General features: G+C 38.8%; 7 non-coding genes across 7 annotated transcripts; all 7 read right to left on the bottom strand.

The window, feature by feature from the left end:
- Positions 1 to 856: 856 nt before the first annotated feature.
- On the bottom strand, positions 857 to 1156 carry LOC148478472 (signal recognition particle RNA). Its single transcript, XR_015872040.1, has one exon.
- A 932-nt stretch (positions 1157 to 2088) lies between these two features.
- LOC148478471 (signal recognition particle RNA) lies at positions 2089 to 2388 on the bottom strand. The gene has a single exon (XR_015872201.1).
- Positions 2389 to 3321: 933 nt separating this feature from the next.
- On the bottom strand, positions 3322 to 3610 carry LOC148478470 (signal recognition particle RNA). The gene has a single exon (XR_015872368.1).
- A 932-nt stretch (positions 3611 to 4542) lies between these two features.
- On the bottom strand, positions 4543 to 4842 carry LOC148478469 (signal recognition particle RNA). The gene has a single exon (XR_015872027.1).
- Positions 4843 to 5774: 932 nt separating this feature from the next.
- LOC148478468 (signal recognition particle RNA) lies at positions 5775 to 6074 on the bottom strand. The gene has a single exon (XR_015872210.1).
- A 932-nt stretch (positions 6075 to 7006) lies between these two features.
- On the bottom strand, positions 7007 to 7305 carry LOC148478467 (signal recognition particle RNA). Its single transcript, XR_015872347.1, has one exon.
- A 932-nt stretch (positions 7306 to 8237) lies between these two features.
- LOC148478466 (signal recognition particle RNA) lies at positions 8238 to 8537 on the bottom strand. The gene has a single exon (XR_015872173.1).
- Positions 8538 to 18667: the final 10130 nt, after the last annotated feature.

The following is an 18667-nucleotide window of genomic DNA, read 5'->3' as shown; positions in this document are numbered from 1 at the left end:
ATGCCATCTACTGGCCATTACTATAACTACATCCTTTATATTTTAATGGCCAATGGCTTATTTAGATTTTGTATAGCCTTTTGCATTATGAGCGAATACTCTGCCTAAATATAAATGTGCACTGCTCATGCCACTGTGCCCCACAATCGCTCATCCATTAGTTTTACTGGTATATATTTTTTAAAGCTTATTCCACTATCTAACTCTTGCTTTGTGCTATTCCGCTCACCTCTATCCCTCTCCTCACATCATTGCCTCTATCCCCATCCACATATCTCACTCCAACCACATCACATGCAAAACATCCCTAACTAACATGATTTCACTGGTTGGTAAGTCACTGATGCCAACAAAAAAAACAGCACCCATGTCTCCTTAAATACTCTGTGCAGAAGTCATTATTTTGATGATCTGATGGGACATGTGCATGAAGCTGGAGCCATAAAAGTGGTAAATGTGCGAGTATGGGACCAGCCTACAGAATTCTAGTAGAATATTTATATTTCATCATAATGGACATTATATAATAACAGTATTATGTTCATGGGCAAATAATAAAAAAACTTTATTTAAATAGTAACTGTGTAGTTAGCAACAAATGGGTTACTGTATATAGTCAGTGGGAAATGGGTAACTTTAATGTTCATCATTATTTTTGCTTACAAACTGATGCACATCATCTAAGAATGACAGTTCTGAAAAAAAAAATACTCAATAATATAAAACAAGAAAACTTACAGTAATGATACAATGGAGCTGTGTTGTTCATGCTGCTCTATATACAAATTATAATAAATATTTTTAACCACTCTGGTATCAAATTATCATAAAAATTAATGAGTAAAACAATATATTAAAGAAACTGTGTTGTGCTTTGTTGTCCAGGCTGCTCTACACTGGCTATTCACAGGTGCAATCCCACTACTGATAAGCACAGGGGGTTTGACATGCTCTGTTTCCAACCTGGGCCAGTTCACCTCTTTTTAAGCAACCTGGTAGCTCTGAGCTCCCCCAGAGTCACCATATTGATGCTGAACTTAGTGTGGACACCCAATCAACATAGCTCAATGGGGACCAGAACTCCTGGACTCAAACACTCCTCCAGCCTCAGCCTCCCAAGTAACTGGGATTACAGACACACACCACAGTGCCCGGCAATGAAAACAGCCTGCTCTCTAACATAGGAATCTCTCTCAGTGTGATGTCATTACAATGAGAAAAACAGCTTATCAATGCCATCTACTGGCCATTACTATAACTACATCCTTTATATTTTAATGGCCAATGGCTTATTTAGATTTTGTATAGCCTTTTGCATTATGAGCGAATACTCTGCCTAAATATAAATGTGCACTGCTCATGCCACTGTGCCCCACAATCACTCATCCATTAGTTTTACTGGTATATATTTTTTAAAGCTTATTCCACTATCTAACTCTTGCTTTGTGCTATTCCGCTCACCTCTATCCCTCTCCTCACATCATTGCCTCTATCCCCATCCACATATCTCACTTCAACCACATCACATGCAAAACATCCCTAACTAACATGATTTCACTGGTTGGTAAGTCACTGATGCCCACAAAAAAAACAGCACCCATGTCTCCTTAAATACTCTGTGCAGAAGTCATTATTTTGATGATCTGATGGGACATGTGCATGAAGCTGGAGCCATAAAAGTGGTAAATGTGCGAGTATGGGACCAGCCTACAGAATTCTAGTAGAATATTTATATTTCATCATAATGGACATTATATAATAACAGTATTATGTTCATGGGCAAATGATAAAAAAACTTTATTTAAATAGTAACTGTGTAGTTAGCAACAAATGGGTTACTGTATATAGTCAGTGGGAAATGGGTAACTTTAATGTTCATCATTATTTTTGCTTACAAAATGATGCACATCATCTAAGAATGACAGTTCTGAAATAAAAAATACTCAATAATATAAAACAAGAAAACTTACAGTAATGATACAATGGAGCTGTGTTGTTCATGCTGCTCTATATACAAATTATAATAAATATTTTTTACCACTCTGGTATCAAATTATCATAAAAATTAATGAGTAAAACAACATAATAAAGAAACCGTGTTCTGCTTTGTTGTCCAGGCTGCTCTACACTGGCTATTCACAGGTGCAATCCCACTACTGATAAGCACAGGGGGTTTGACCTGCTCTGTTTCCAACCTGGGCCAGGTCACCTCTTTTTAAGCAACCTGGTAGCTCTGAGCTCCCCCAGAGTCACCATATTGACGCTGAACATAGTGTGGACACCCAATCAACATAGCTCAATGGGGACCAGAACACCTGGACTCAAACACTCCTCCAGCCTCAGCCTCCCAAGTAACTGGGATTACAGACACACACCACAGTGCCCGGCAACGAAAACAGCCTGCTCTCTAACATAGGAATCTCTCTCAGTATGATGTCATTACAATGAGAAAAACAGCTTATCAATGCCATCTACTGGCCATTACTATAACTACATCCTTTATATTTTAGTGGCCAATGGCTTATTTAGATTTTGTATAGCCTTTTGCATTATGAGCGAATACTCTGCCTAAATATAAATGTGCACTGCTCATGCCACTGTGACCAACAATCGCTCATCCATTAATTTTACTGGTATATATTTTTTTAAAGCTTATTCCACTATCTAACTCTTGCTTTGTGCTATTCCGCTCACCTCTATCGCTCTACTCACATCATTGCCTCTATCCCCATCCACATATCTCACTCCAACCACATCACATGCAAAACATCCCTAACTAACATGATTTCACTGGTTGGTAAGTCACTGATGCCCACAAGAAAAACAGCACCCATGTCTCCTTAAATACTCTGTGCAGAAGTCATTATTTTGATGATCTGATGGGACATGTGCATGAAGCTGGAGCCATAAAAGTGGTAAATGTGCGAGTATGGGACCAGCCTACAGAATTCTAGTAGAATATTTATATTTCATCATACTGGACATTATATAATAACAGTATTATGTTCATGGGCAAATGATAAAAAAACTTTATTTAAATAGTAACTGTGTAGTTAGCAACAAATGGGTTACTGTATATAGTCAGTGGGAAATGAGTAACTTTAATGTTCATCATTATTTTTGCTTACAAAATGATGCACATCATCTAAGAATGACAGTTCTGAAAAAAAAAATACTCAATAATATAAAACAAGAAAACTTACAGTAATGATACAATGGAGCTGTGTTGTTCATGCTACTCTATATACAAATTATAATAAATATTTTTTACCACTCTGGTATCAAATTATCATAAAAATTAATGAGTAAAACAACATAATAAAGAAACTGTGTTGTGCTTTGTTGTCCAGGCTGCTCTACACTGGTGCAATCCCACTACTGATAAGCACAGGGGGTTTGACCTGCTCTGTTTCCAACCTGGGCCGGTTCACCTCTTTTTAAGCAACCTGGTAGCTCTGAGCTCCCCCAGAGTCACCATATTGACGTTGAACTTAGTGTGGACACCCAATCAACATAGCTCAATGGGGACCAGAACACCTGCACTCAAACACTCCTCCAGCCTCAGCCTCCCAAGTAACTGGGATTACAGACACACACCACAGTGCCCGGCAATGAAAACAGCCTGCTCTCTAACATAGGAATCTCTCTCAGTGTGATGTCATTACAATGAGAAAAACAGCTTATCAATGCCATCTACTGGCCATTACTATAACTACATCCTTTATATTTTAATGGCCAATGGCTTATTTAGATTTTGTATAGCCTTTTGCATTATGAGCGAATACTCTGCCTAAATATAAATGTGCACAGCTCATGCCACTGTGCCCCACAATCGCTCATCCATTAGTTTTACTGGTATATATTTTTTAAAGCTTATTCCACTATCTAACTCTTGCTTTGTGCTATTCCACTCACCTCTATCCCTCTCCTCACATCATTGCCTCTATCCCCATCCACATATCTCACTCCAACCACATCACATGCAAAACATCCCTAACTAACATGATTTCACTGGTTGGTAAGTCACTGATGCCCACAAGAAAAACAGCACCCATGTCTCCTTAAATACTCTGTGTAGAAGTCATTATTTTGATGATCTGATGGGACATGTGCATGATGCTGGAGCCATAAAAGTGGTAAATGTGCGAGTATGGGACCAGCCTACAGAATTCTAGTAGAATATTTATATTTCATCATACTGGACATTATATAATAACAGTATTATGTTCATGGGCAAATGATAAAAAAACTTTATTTAAATAGTAACTGTGTAGTTAGCAACAAATGGGTTACTGTATATAGTCAGTGGGAAATGGGTAACTTTAATGTTCATCACTATTTTTGCTTACAAAATGATGCACATCATCTAAGAATGACAGTTCTGAAAAAAAAAATACTCAATAAAATAACACAAGAAAACTTACAGTAATGATACAATGGAGCTGTGTTGTTCATACTGCTCTATATACAAATTATAATAAATATTTTTAACCACTCTGGTATCAAATTATTATAAAAATTAATGAGTAAAACAACATAATAAAGAAACTGTGTTGTGCTTTGTTGTCCAGGCTGCTCTACACTGGCTATTCACAGGTGCAATCCCACTACTGATAAGCACAGGGGGTTTGACATGCTCTGTTTCCAACCTGGGCCGGTTCACCTCTTTTTAAGCAACCTGGTAGCTCTGAGCTCCCCCAGAGTCACCATATTGATGCTGAACTTAGTGTGGACACCCAATCAACATAGCTCAATGGGGACCAGAACTCCTGGACTCAAACACTCCTCCAGCCTCAGCCTCCCAAGTAACTGGGATTACAGACACACACCACAGTGCCCGGCAATGAAAACAGCCTGCTCTCTAACATAGGAATCTCTCTCAGTGTGATGTCATTACAATGAGAAAAACAGCTTATCAATGCCATCTACTGGCCATTACTATAACTACATCCTTTATATTTTAATGGCCAATGGCTTATTTAGATTTTGTATAGCCTTTTGCATTATGAGCGAATACTCTGCCTAAATATAAATGTGCACTGCTCATGCCACTGTGCCCCACAATCGCTCATCCATTAGTTTTACTGGTATATATTTTTTAAAGCTTATTCCACTATCTAACTCTTGCTTTGTGCTATTCCGCTCACCTCTATCCCTCTCCTCACATCATTGCCTCTATCCCCATCCACATATCTCACTCCAACCACATCACATGCAAAACATCCCTAACTAACATGATTTCACTGGTTGGTAAGTCACTGATGCCCACAAGAAAAACAGCACCCATGTCTCCTTAAATACTCTGTGCAGAAGTCATTATTTTGATGATCTGATGGGACATGTGCATGAAGCTGGAGCCATAAAAGTGGTAAATGTGCGAGTATGGGACCAGCCTACAGAATTCTAGTAGAATATTTATATTTCATCATACTGGACATTATATAATAACAGTATTATGTTCATGGGCAAATGATAAAAAAACTTTATTTAAATAGTAACTGTGTAGTTAGCAACAAATGGGTTACTGTATATAGTCAGTGGGAAATGGGTAACTTTAATGTTCATCATTATTTTTGCTTACAAAATGATGCACATCATCTAAGAATGACAGTTCTGAAAAAAAAAATACTCAATAATATAAAACAAGAAAACTTACAGTAATGATACAAAGGAGCTGTGTTGTTCATGCTGCTCTATATAGAAATTATAATAAATATTTTTTACCACTCTGGTATCAAATTATCATAAAAATTAATGAGTAAAACAACATAATAAAGAAACTGTGTTGTGCTTTGTTGTCCAGGCTGCTCTACACTGGCTATTCACAGGTGCAATCCCACTACTGATAAGCACAGGGGGTTTGACCTGGTCTGTTTCCAACCTGGGCCGGTTCACCTCTTTTTAAGCAACCTGGTAGCTCTGAGCTCCCCCAGAGTCACCATATTGACGTTGAACTTAGTGTGGACACCCAATCAACATAGCTCAATGGGGACCAGAACACCTGGACTCAAACACTCCTCCAGCCTCAGCCTCCCAAGTAACTGGGATTACAGACACACACCACAGTGCCCAGCAATGAAAACAGCCTGCTCTCTAACATAGGAATCTCTCTCAGTGTGATGTCATTACAATGAGAAAAACAGCTTTTCAATGCCATCTACTGGCCATTACTATAACTACATCCTTTATATTTTAATGGCCAATGGCTTATTTAGATTTTGTATAGCCTTTTGCATTATGAGCGAATACTCTGCCTAAATATAAATGTGCACTGCTCATGCCACTGTGCCCCACAATCGCTCATCCATTAGTTTTATTGGTATTTATTTTTTAAAGCTTGTTCCACTATCTAACTCTTGCTTTGTGCTATTCCGCTCACCTCTATCCCTCTCCTCACATCATTGCCTCTATCCCCATCCACATATCTCACTCCACCCACATCACATGCAAAACATCCCTAACTAACATGATTTCACTGGTTGGTAAGTCACTGATGCCCACAAGAAAAACAGCACCCATGTCTCCCTAAATACTCTGTGCAGAAGTCATTATTTTGATAATCTGATGGGACATGTGCATGAAGCTGGAACCATAAAAGTGGTAAATGTGCGAGTATGGGACCAGCCTACAGAATTCTAGAAGAATATTTATATTTCATCATACTGGACATTATATAATAACAGTATTATGTTCATGGGCAAAAGATAAAAAAACTTTATTTAAATAGTAACTGTGTAGTTAGCAACAAATGGGGTACTGTATATAGTCAGTGGGAAATGGGTAACTTTAAGGTTCATCATTATTTTTGCTTACAAAATGATGCACATCATCTAAGAATGACAGTTCTGAAAAAAAAAATACTCAATAATATAAAACAAGAAAACTTACAGTAATGATACAATAGAGCTGTGTTGTTCATGCTGCTCTATATACAAATTATAATAAATATTTTTTACCACGCTGGTATCAAATTATCATAAAAATTAATGAGTAAAACAACATAATAAAGAAACTGTGTTGTGCTTTGTTGCCCAGGCTGCTCTACACTGGCTATTCACAGGTGCAATCCCACTACTGATAAGCACAGGGGGTTTGACCTGCTCTGTTTCAAACCTGGGCCGGTTCACTTCTTTTTAAGCAACCTGGTAGCTCTGAGCTCCCCCAGAGTCACCATATTGATGCTGAATTTAGTGTGGACACCCAATCAACATAGCTCAATGGGGACCAAAACTCCTGGACTCAAACACTCCTCCAGCCTCAGCTTCCCAAGTAGCTGGGATTACAGACACACACCACAGTGCAGGCAAGGAAAACAGCCTGCTCTCTAACATAGGAATCTCTCTCAGTGTGATGTCATTACAATGAGAAAAACAGCTTATCAATGCCATCTATTGGCCATTACTATAACTACATCCTTTATATTTTAATGGCCAATGGCTTATTTAGATTTTGTATAGCCTTTAGCATTATGAGCGAATACTCTGCCTAAATATAAATGTGCACTGCTCATGTCACTGTGCCCCACAATCGCTTATCCATTAGTTTTACTGGTATATATTTTTTAAAGCTTATTCCACTATCTAACACTTGCTTTGTGCTATTCCGCTCACCTCTATCCCTCTCCTCACATCATTGCCTCTATCCCCATCCACATATCTCACTCCACCCACATCACATGCAAAACATCCCTAACTAACATGATTTCACTGGTTGGTAAGTCACTGATGCCCACAAGAAAAACAGCACCCATGTCTCCTTAAATACTCTGTGCAGAAGTCATTATTTTGATGATCTGATGGGACATGTGCATGAAGCTGGAGCCATAAAAGTGGTAAATGTGCGAGTATGGGACCAGCCTACAGAATTCTAGAAGAATATTTATATTTCATCATATTAGACATTATATAATAACAGTATTATGTTCATGGGCAAATGATAAAAAAGCTTTATTTAAATAGTAACTGTGTAGTTAGCAACAAATGGGTTACTGTATATAGTCAGTGGGAAATGGGTAACTTTAATGTTCATCATTATTTTTGCTTACAAAATGATGCACATCATCTAAGAATGACAGTTCTGAAAAAAAAAATACTCAATAATATAAAACAAGAAAACTTACAGTAATGATACAATGGAGCTGTGTAGTTCATGCTGCTCTATATACAAATTATAGTAAATATTCTTTCAGACTCTGGTATCAAATTATCATAAAAATTAATGAGTAAAACAACATAATAAAGAAACTGTGTTGTGCTTTGTTGTCCAGGCTGCTCTACACTGGCTATTCACAGGTGCAATCCCACTACTGATAAGCACAGGGGGTTTGACCTGCTCTGTTTCCAACCTGGGCCACTTCACCTCTTTTTAAGCAACCTGGTAGCTCTGAGCTCCCCCAGAGTCACCATATTGATGCTGAACTTAGTGTGGACACCCAATCAACATAGTTCAATGGGGACCAGAACTCCTGGACTCAAACACTCCTCCAGCCTCAACTTCCCAAGTAGCTGGGATTACAGACACACACCACAGTGCCCGGCAAGGAAAACATCCTGCTCTCTAACATAGGAATCTCTCTCAGTGTGATGTCATTACAATGAGAAAAACAGCTTATCAATGCCATCTACTGGCCATTACTATAACTACATCCTTTATATTTTAATGGCCAATGGCTTATTTAGATTTTGTATAGCCTTTAGCATTATGAGCGAATACTCTGCCTAAATATAAATGTGCACTGCTCATGCCACTGTGCCCCACAATCGCTCATCCATTAGTTTTACTGGTATATATTTTTTAAAGCTTATTCCACTATCTAACTCTTGCTTTGTGCTATTCCGCTCACCTCTATCCCTCTCCTCACATCATTGCCTCTATCCTCATCCACATATCTCACTCCACCCACATCACATGCAAAACATCCCTAACTAACATGATTTCACTGGTTGGCAAGTCATGATTCCCACAAGAAGAACAGCACCCATGTCTCCTTAAATACTCTTTGCAGAAGTCATTATTTTGATGATCTGATGGGACATGTGCATGAAGCTGGAGCCATAAAAGTGGTAAATGTGCGAGTATGGGACCAGCCTACAGAATTCTAGAAGAATATTTATATTTCATCATAATGGACATTATATAATAACAGTATTATGTTCATGGGCAAATGATAAAAAAAACTTTATGTAAATAGTAACTGTGTAGTTAGCAACAAATGGGTTACTGTATATAGTCAGTGGGAAATGGGTAACTTCAATGTTCATCATTATTTTTGCTTACAAAATGATGCACATCATCTAAGAATTACAGTTCCGAAAATAAAATACTCAATAATATAAAACAAGAAAACTTACAGTAATTATACAATGGAGCTGTGTTGTTCATGCTGCTCTATACAAATTATAATATTTTTTACCACTCTGGTATCAAAGACAATTAAATACAAAATAAACGATACAGCCCAATACATATGATGGGACCAGCTTAGATTTATTATGCAGCGGGAAAAAGGACACAAAGGGCTGTTGGAGGCTGGTTTGTGCCCATTCAAATTGACCTATGAACTATACTGTAACAGAAGAACCAGGAAGAAGAACCAATGAAATCATGCCAAAGTGTTCTATTGTATTGCCTATCTCTGCTAGTGTATATATGTGGGCTTTCTAAACTTGGATGCCAGTTTTCTTGCCTTGCTATTGTCGGAGGTTTCTATATTGATGCCGGTATCTGGGTCCAGAGCGCGTGCGTATGTAACAACTGTACCTTGGGTCTGTATGATTTATTTGCGCTAATTGTATTTAGATCACATCATGTAACCATCTGTTTTTATATTGAATAATACGTTTTTTATGCTTTGGAACCACACTCAAAGTCTGAAAGCATTTATTTTCTTGTGCGACTCATAACGCTAAATAGCGACAATTTTAGAAGGTATAGGTAGGTAGGAATCGATAGGTAGGAATCTAGAGTTGGGGGCTCGCAGTGTGAATCACGCTACCAGTCACTTGTAACACTCGGTCAGCGAACTCTCAGCAAAAGGGTGAAGGCAGCATAGCAGGAGAATGCATTATGCCTTCGAAAATCTGCTACCACTTTGTTGACGAGAGTCCGCTACCCATTATTGTGGCTTAAGGAGCGCTGATTAGAACAGGGACAAAGGAGGAAAAGTTTGTTTTCCTTCATTGATAGATTTTTATGTTTAAAAGGGGAAGTCGCACAGTAGCGTAAGGGTAATAATATGTTTTGTGTAGTAGTCGCATCAGTGTGTATCAGACTAGTCGCACAATAGCGTATATGTATTTCCTGTATTGCTGCCACGTGTTTTAAACAAAGCCGTTGAGAGTGCACGGTGATATTGATAGATAGCATTGTTGTAAATACCTTGATCAGTGTTGCCCTAGTCTGGGAAAACGTGTATTTTTCTGCGCAGGAAAAGGGTGTGTAACAGTGAATATTTGTTGGTAGGGGTAACATGTTCCCTAGTTAAGGGTATGACCCTTAAGTGCTAGGCGTCTGGTGTCGGCCTAGTGGCTCGGTAGTAGATACCGCAGTCTATACACATAAGCAGGTGTAGTTGTTGTCTGTGTTGTAGTTTCGGCTCTCAGTGTGATTACAGTATTCAGTGATCAGTTAGGGTTATTTGAGCATTTGTAATTGAACCGCAGAGATTTGGCTAAATTGTGATTGTGAACTGTAGAGGGTGGATGAAATCACTGGAAAGGGTAGGTGTTATTGGAATGCCTACATGCTAGCAGTTGAAAGGTAGTCAAAAAGGAATTAGGTGCGTGGAAGCAGCCTGGTTATTCTTCCATAGGTGTGTGGGCGCATCCTGTTAATATCGTCCACCGGTAAGTGAAAGTATCTTTACTGTCTTTCACCAGTCTAAATCTCTATTGAAAAGCTTAGGTTCTCCCAGAATGGGAGCCAAGCAAACGCTAGAGATGTTAGATGATGTGCTGCTGTTGGAAGAGCCTGGGTCGGCACGGCATATTATGCATACTAAGTACAGTGCTGATGCGACTAAGTACTGTGATGTATGGTTTAAAATGACGATGAAGAGTGTTAGACCTTTCCCCAGAATTGGCAGCTTTGATAAGGAGGTATTGTACAATACACAGTATAGTAAAAGAGGTTTCCACCAGGTCTGCGCACAGCCGCCAATAACGGGAGTTCTCAATGATAGTGAGTGTTACCACACCCACAAATGAATAGTATTATACACAAATATCAAAAAAAAGAACTACACCTAGGCGCTATATAGATGTATTAAATATTCAGAGGTAGATACATCCCTTTTCAAAGTTGAAAACTTTACTCCTTCTCCTCTTCCTTTCTTTATTCAGCCAGCAGTTTGATGTTAAATGACCTTCTCCTCAAATTCAATTGACATGTGGAAAAATATATCCATGTATCAATATTCAAATGACGAATTCCAATCTTAGTTCATAAAGCAAAGAGGCCAATATCCCCAAATCCCTTGTGACACACCAGCGTATCCCACTCACAAAAATTTTTTAATTGTTAATTTCCGAATAAATTTTTGAGTGTCGGAAATTAACAATTAAAACATTTTTTCATAATGAGATACCGACGGAAGAGATGTCTGTCACTCCGTTTCGTCCAAAATCAATTTTTTATCCACAACATGTTAGGGTCCCATTTTTGGATACTTTCAATGCTTTAGTGTTAGGAGATTTCGAAAAATTTAATATAGAAGAACAATAATACATCTCAAAAAAATAGGTGCAATTTAACAGCGAAGGAAAGAAAAGCTTTAAAAAGTTTAAAAGATAATAAAGATCTTATTGTGAAACCCACCGATAAAGGTGGAGAAGTGGTATTATTAAATATAAAAGACTATGAGGGAGAAGTTTATAGACAATTACAAGATACACAAATTTATAAAACATTACGTGGAGATCCTACAAATACCATTTGCAATAAACTAAAGAATTTGATAGATAAATACAAACATAAGGGTACTTTAACACATAAGGAAGCATCATTCATTCTGATTGAAAAACCTGTCACACCAGTGATTTACGTGTTGCCAAAAGTGCATAAGAGTTTATGCAATCCACCAGGATGACCAATTATCTCTGGTATGGACTGTTTCCTCGAATTTGTCAGAATTTATCGATTTCTATCTCCAACCCCTAGTAGTCCATAATAGATCCCATTTGAGAGAAACAAAAGATTTTTTAATTTCTCTTGAAGATATTAAATGGGAGAATGATTTTTTCATGGTAACGTCAGATGTGAGTACAATCTATACCATCATTAGGCACGATTTAGGAATTGCAGCCGCTAAACATTTTCTTAACACCTCAGATCTATCAAAGGATTTACAATGCTTCCTTTTAGAAGGTATTGATTTCATTTTGATGAATAATTTTTTTCTGTTCAAAGATGAATACTTCTTACAGAAAACAGGTACCGCGATGGGCACCAAGTTTGCTCCGAGCTACGCCAACCTCTTCATGGGTATGTGGGAGGAGGAAGCCGTTTGGGGTAGTGGCACGCTCGGGGCGGGCTTGGTGTCCTATCGTAGGTATATAGATGACATATTTTTTGTGTGGAAGGGGGATAGGTCGAGTTTGGATAATTTTTGTAACTATTTAAATAACAATGACAGAAACATTTTTTTGACCTTTGAAATTAGTCAAATAAGTTTGAATTTCTTAGACATTACTGTATATATAAAAGACGGCAAAATGGAAACAAAAAACTATATTAAACCGACAGACTCAGGGACTTATATCAATACGACCAGGTGTCATCATAGTAACTGGCTTGACTCAATTCCATCAGGCCAACTAAAAAGGTTACGGAGGAATTGCTCAGACCCACAAACCTTTCATACACAAGCTGAAGAGATGAAAGTTAGATTTAAAGTGTGTGGGTATAATGAGGATAACATTAATGAATCCTTCAACAAAGTGAAGACGTTAGAACGGAAAGATCTCGTCAAAGAGAAGACAATCCAATCCTCTTCTAAAAATAACAAGTATCAATGGGCTTTTATTACCGATTTCTCTAGGCAACATAGGGATATCGAAAAAATCCTCAAAAAGCATTGGGGAATCCTCAAGAAAGATCCAATTTTAGGCACTTTAATACCAGATAAGCCAACATGTATATATAGAAAAGCCCCAAATCTTAAAAACAAATTGGTAAAAAGTTTTCTTGAACCATCTAACAGTAGAACTAAAATCCTCTCTAAAGGTTTCTTTAGATGTGGCTCTTGTTTAGGGTGTAAGTCCATCAAAGGGGATGGAAGAAATAAAATAGAAATAGTTAAAAGTAATGGAGATGATTATCGTGTCAAAGATTTTATAACCTGCAATAGTAAAAATATAGTATATGGGATCCAATGTAAATTCAATACATTTTATATTTGTCGTACTTCTAGACCATTAAAAGTCAGATTAAGTGAACACTTACGAAATATAAAGAAGGGTCTAGAGACCCATGCCCTAGCTATGCATTTCAAGGAATTTCATGGCAGTTCCTTGGATGGTATAATGGGTTTCTATGGATTAAAAGCAATAAAAGGTAACCTTAGATCAGGAGACATAGCCACTATGCTGGCTAAGGCTGAAATGAAATGTATTTTTTCCTTGAAGACTCTTGCACCCTTAGGGTTAAATAAAGATTTTGAGTTAAAATGGTTCCTATAATCTGTTCTTTTTGTATAAACTTTTTATTATGATATGATTCTTAATGTTTTTTTTGTTGTTCATTTTTATATTTTTCATGGCTTGGGACTTCATGAAGATCTATGGATTATACATTTAATCGGGAAAACTTTGAAAATGAAGATCTGAATACTACATATTTTGAATATATATAACTGTTTTATGACATTAGGTGAAATGCCGGCGTCATATTCTGTTACTATAGTGATAATAATTTAATTTGATCAATCATGTAGCAATATGAATGTAATAATTTATCCCGATAGATGTTTTATTTCATGTTTTTCATAATATGTGTTTCAGTTTTTGTAAATTGATATTTTTGCGTCATGTCCAGCCTTAATATCCGGGTTTGCCACTTACATTGTTGGGACTCAATACGCTTGCATTCCATTGCTAAGCGATAAGGAAATTCCGCTTCCGGCGGTAAGCGTCGCGTCACTTCCGCCCGACTTGTGATGCGACCTTGCTCTCTGATACTTGCGGGTAACGCTATATCCAGCCGCTTCCGGTAAATACATTATGCAAAGCAGTTACATTACCCAACACGTGAGTTTGGCATACTCGGATTGTTTTTTGTTTAGGGGGTTTGCCTCACGAGATAACGTGATTGGCGGACCTGAGCTTAAATAGTAGTCTGTATCACACTTCTCCACATGTCTTGAAAAAGGCTCTTGTATGAGCCGAAATGCGCGTCGACTAGGAAGTGTGAACTTGTTTTTCAGATCCCCTGTGGTGAGGTATGTCTTTCTAAGCTTTGGGTCCTTTTTGCGATCTATTTTTGCCCAAACCTTTTTCATATGACATTACCCACAAGGGAGATCATTTGCCATTGTTTATTTTAATGTGATTTTTATTTTATTTTTTGTACTATTGATGTATATGGTTTTAAATATGTTGTGGAACCAAGTTTGTTGGTAATAAACCGTTTTTTTTAACCCGGTATCTACTGATTCCATTTTTGGGAGATTACATTGCCCTGACGGAAGTAAAGAAACCATTATGAGTATATAACCACCATTTTGATTGTGAGTTTCGGTACGCCTGTTGTATCTTTCTACCAAAGAAACCTTTATATATGGTGTCTCTGTACGTTTTGATGTGAGTTATGGTACGCAAGATACTGTTTATATATCTCTCTGAATTTTCTGGGTGACGGGATCTTTAAAAGAAACCTTTTGAGGAGTACACATCGTGTTTCTGCTGTGAGTGGGGTACGCTGGTGTGTCACAAGGGATTTGGGGATATTGGCCTCTTTGCTTTATGAACTAAGATTGGAATTCGTCATTTGAATATTGATACATGGATATATTTTTCCACATGTCAACTGATTTTTAGAAGGTCATTTAACATCAAACTGCTGCCTGAATAAAGAAAGGAAGAGGAGAAGGAGTAAAGTTTTCAAATTTGAAAAGGGATGTATCTACCTCTGAATATTTAATACATCTATATAGCGCCTAGGTATTGTACAATGTCCGAGCTAGCATCTGTATGGTGCGCTCTCGAATGAAAAAGGTAAAATATAACTAGTGATTAAAGTTGTGGCAGTGTGAGGGGGATGCGTGGCTTAAAGGTGTGCACGCAACGCAAACTAGCATTGCGAGCACGTTACAGGAGAGAACACATGCAGCGCTAAACTGCGGTGCGTGCGTGCCGTGAGATAGCGCGCACGTGCAGCAAGGTAGCATTGCAGAAGGTACTGCCAGTGGTTCATGCACACCACCACCACCTAATGCAGATGGGGGTGCAGGTACAGTCATTGTAAAAACCCATAAAAATGTAACAAGTATCTTGTACCCTCTCTTGAGCAATCACAAAGAAAATGTTTATGATGCAGATGATGAACCTGTTGTTATGTCTGCCATTTCCCATGCTGTACACATGTTAGATGCTCCATCACAACAAGCACAAGTGGTGCCGCCATCTTCATCAGTGATAGTACAGGAAGTGTTAACATCCACTGGACCCGTAGAGGAAGTTGTTAATCACATACGTAGCAGTAATAGACTCAATCCCGTGCCAGGTAACAAAGTCAAAAGTAGCAGTGCGGCCGGTTTGCATCCCATCCGGACAATAACTGTTCCGAATGGGAATGCGGATGCGAACGGTGTAGTGCCCACAAGGGAGGTAGCAATGCATTGTCCTTGGACAAGAGCAGAGCTAAATTCCATAATGAATGATTTCCATGTTCCTAAAAAGGAATTAGCCAAGTGCCAAATATTTTTGAAAAATTTGGGTAGTGCTCATGAGCCAACCAATAAAGATTGGCGAGTGCTGTTAAGGGCTTGTCTTTCACACAATACCGACGTGAAAAAGTTTATCACGGATTGCGTATTGGATGGAGATGGTCCCATAACAGACGAGAGTAACCAAGGTAACATTACCCGCATAATAACTCAATTGGGTGTATATTTTCCTGTAGTAGTTAACTGGAGTAAAATTTTCACCATAAAACAAAAAGAGAGTGAATCTGCAGAAGATTATTGTAACTGAGCTCTGCAGGCTATCACCCAGTACACTGGGATAGAGAATATTAAAGATAGCACTCATCACAGGGGAATGATCATCACTGTACTTATGGATGGTCTAAAAGAGAATCTAAAGACCCGAGTTCAGACCTAACTACCTGGCTGGAGAGTAGTTACTGTAGACACACTCATAGAATCCGCTATTGAACATGATAAAAACATCCTCAAAAAGAGAGAGACCCAGAGCGAGAAGCTAATGGCTGTTAGTATTCAAGCTCTAGAAGGAATGACTGTAACATTACAGCCACCAGACACACATGCAACTGCACAGCTACACGTCCTCACCAAACCTGCTCCACCACAAACACAGCCCTAACCCACTTAACACACACAGCCTCAAACCCATACTATCCACAACCACCATTTTACCCTCAACATCCTTATCCACACCCACAATCTTTCCCTACCGCTCAACCCACACAGCAACCCTTTCACCCACCCTACTCACAAAGGTGCTTCAACTGCAACCAAGTGGGACATGTAAGTAGGAACTGTAAGGTGAAGAAGGTAGGACTCCCTAACCAGGGAGAACCTGGATATCCTCATAAGGGTTATACACAGAGTACAGGAAATTTCCCACAGTCACCAGCTCCAATTGTGGCCTTAAATACTGTATTGGAGAGTGAGAGTCAACGCTAGGGGTCAGGTCATACCTGTAGTCTACAGATAGTCAGGTTAACGGGAAGTACTAGGGAAGAACCGGTAATGATGGTTGATGTAGCTGGTACTAAATTTCCTTTTCTAGTAGACACAGGGGAGACCAGATCAGTGATAAATTCTCCAGCTAATTTACAGGTGACCAGCGAGACAGTACCAGCAATGGGTGTAACGAGTAAAGTGCAACATTATCCTTTAACCAAATCCACAGAGGTCACTATCGGGCCATTGCATACCAGGCATTCTTTTCTCCTGGCAGCAGTGGCTCCTACTAACCTACTGGGAAGGGATTTGTTATATATTGTACCCCTGATGGTATATTTCTAGATATCCCAGAGAGAGCTGCGCATGAGGTGAGGGATATGGTGGACACTCCCCAAAGGATAATGTATCACTCTACCGCTTCAGGTAAAAATCCATCACAGGTAGATCAAATGTTATCCCAAATTCCAGATTCACTTTGGACCAAGGATGGACAGGACACTGGATTAATGGCAAACGTAGCTCCAGTAATGGTAAATCTAAAAAGCGGTAGGCAAGCTCCAAAAATTCCCCAGTACCCAATAAAACAGGAGGTACAGTTAGGGATTTACCCCATAATTGAGCGATTATTACAGCAGGGAATTTTAGTCAGTACAGCAAGTGTAGCCAACAGTCCCATCTTTCCTGTGAAGAAGAGTGGTGGGAGGAGTTATAGGCTGGTACAAGACCTTAGAGGGGTTAATAAGGTAGTAGAGAACCAGTTTCCCATAGTGCCAAATCCAGCTGTCATTCTTATGCAGATCCCACTAAATGCAACCCATTTCACTATCATTGACCTCTGTTCTGCTTTCTTCTCTGTACCTCTTCATCCTGACTGTCAGTACCTATTCGCTTTTACATACAGGGGTGTACAATACACATGGACACGATTGCCCCAGGGTTTCATAGACAGCCCCAGTATCTTCTCCCAGGCCTTACATGACTGTTTACAATCTTTTCAACCTGCCAATGGATATGTTCTAATACAATATGTGGACGATTTATTGTTATGTTCTGATTTTTTTATGTCATGATTAAATGATACTAAGCTTTTATTGCTTCATCTCTTGCAAACAGGACACAAGGTTGCTAAGGACAAACTACAGCCATGCCAGTCCAGGGTTAAATTCTTGGGACATTGCCTAACCCAGGGGTTACAACATCTGACAATGACAGAATCCAAGCCATACAGAACATGACACTGCCGCAGAATCAACAGCAAATTCATACCTTCTTGGGAATGTGTGGATACTGCAGAATGTGGATGCCAGGTCTTTCTATTTTGGCCTTGCCATTACAGGATTTAGTCTCTTCCTCAAAGCCCGATCGTGTCATACACACAGAGGAATCAGAGCAGACTTTCCTTAATCTTAAGGATAGTCTGACAAGAGCACCTGCATTGGGAATACCTGATTATGAAAAACCTTTTGATTTGTATTGTACGGAAGCTGATGGTTGTGCAGCAGGTGTCCTCACACAAAAACATGGTGATGCCAGTAGGCCCGTAGCATACTACAGTGCACAATTGGACACTGTGGCAAGATCACTCCCAACGTGTTTAAGAAGTGTAGCAGCAACTGCTCTATTGGTCAGTAAGAGTGAGGATGTGGTACTAGGCCATGATAAGATTGTCTATACTCCCCATGCTGTATCTGCTTTGCTAAACTCTGCCCAAACCAGACATGTCTCCTCAGCTAAATTCACAAAATGGGAACTAGCCTTAATAGCACCTGCAAACATCACCATCAAAAGGTGCAGTACGTTAAA

The sequence above is a fragment of the Taudactylus pleione genome, unplaced genomic scaffold (genome assembly GCF_031769625.1).
Source record: "Taudactylus pleione unplaced genomic scaffold, aTauple2 ptg000652l, whole genome shotgun sequence".
NCBI lineage: Eukaryota > Metazoa > Chordata > Amphibia > Anura > Myobatrachidae > Taudactylus > Taudactylus pleione.
Note: the sequence above shows the minus strand (reverse complement) of the source record. Positions and strands in the feature narration are given on the sequence as shown.